At 62.9% G+C, this 1,190-nt stretch overlaps 1 pseudogene; it reads left to right on the top strand.

Moving 5' to 3' along the window:
• LOC102417686 overlaps nucleotides 1-1,190 on the top strand; it is a 32,150-nt pseudogene continuing 30,960 nt past the window's right edge.

The following is a 1,190-nucleotide window of genomic DNA, read 5'->3' as shown; positions in this document are numbered from 1 at the left end:
GCTATGACCCAAACCAATGCAGGGCTGTACCAGTGTGCATATTACACTATTTGGGGACATACTGTCACATTGGAGTGACCCCCTTCTACTGGTGGTGACAGGTAAGGGAGACACAGGGCTCAAGGTCACAGGCAGAGGGAATAAAGTGTGGCCTCAGGGGACCTCACCCCTCACAGAACACACCTGGGGTGTGAGGGTGACGGTCCCTTTAACACAGACCCTTTCTATTCCCTCAGGAATGTACCCTGCACCCTCCCTCTCAGCCCAGCCAAACCCTGTGGTGGCCTCAGGGGGGATCCTATCCCTCTCCTGTGTCTCACCGTCCACATGGGGCCCTTTCCATCTGCTGAAGGAGGGAGGGGCTGACCAGCCCCGACGCATGGAAGCAGAACCCAGGATCCATGCTGGGAGGAGGGAAGCCCAGGCTATCTTCCTTCTGGGCCCCGTGAGCCCCTCCCATGGGGGGACCTACAGATGCTATGGTTCTTCCAGCTACAACCCCAACATGTGGTCACAGCCCAGTGCCCCTCTGCACATCGAGGTCACAGGTGAGGGACAGGTCCGGGTGCATCCCCATGTGTTTCCTGGGCCCAAAATGACAGTGCTGTGTGTCCACGGAGGCCCTGGGCTCATGGGGTCAGTGACACTGGGCTCCTGTCAACAGAACCAGAGGCGGGAGGCTCAGGGAGGGACATGTGAGACCTCACACTGCAGCCCAGTGTGCGATGTGGGGTGTCCCCTGGTGCCACTGTCCCCTCCTCCCAGGTGTGCACAAGGAGCCCGCCCTCTCGGCCCAGCCAGGCTCACTGGTGCTGCCTGGACACAGCCTGACCCTCCAGTGCCACGCGGAGGCCGGCTTTGACACATTCGCTCTGACCAAGGACGAGGGGCTCACACACCCCCAGCGCCTCGATGGGCAACACAGCCCCCACTTCCCCCTGGGCCACGTGAACCGCACCCACGGGGGCCGGTACCGATGCTACAGTGGACACAGCCTCTCCTCTGTGTGGTCGGCCCCCAGCGCCCCCCTGGACATCCTGGTGGCAGGTGAGGAGCTAGCCCTGCCCCTGTCCTGAGGCTCTGCTCAGGGCTCTGGGCCCAGGGTCACCTGGGGGTGATGGGGTCCAGGACAGGGGCCTGGAGCAGAGGCTGAGCTGGGCAGAGGCCTAGGGGAGGGAGGGTAAAGGGGG

This window comes from Myotis lucifugus, unplaced genomic scaffold (assembly GCF_000147115.1).
Source record: "Myotis lucifugus unplaced genomic scaffold, Myoluc2.0 scaffold_793, whole genome shotgun sequence".
NCBI classification, from domain to species: Eukaryota; Metazoa; Chordata; class Mammalia; order Chiroptera; family Vespertilionidae; genus Myotis; species Myotis lucifugus.
The sequence above is the reverse complement of the archived record's forward strand: the minus strand, read 5'-3'. Positions and strand labels throughout refer to the sequence as shown.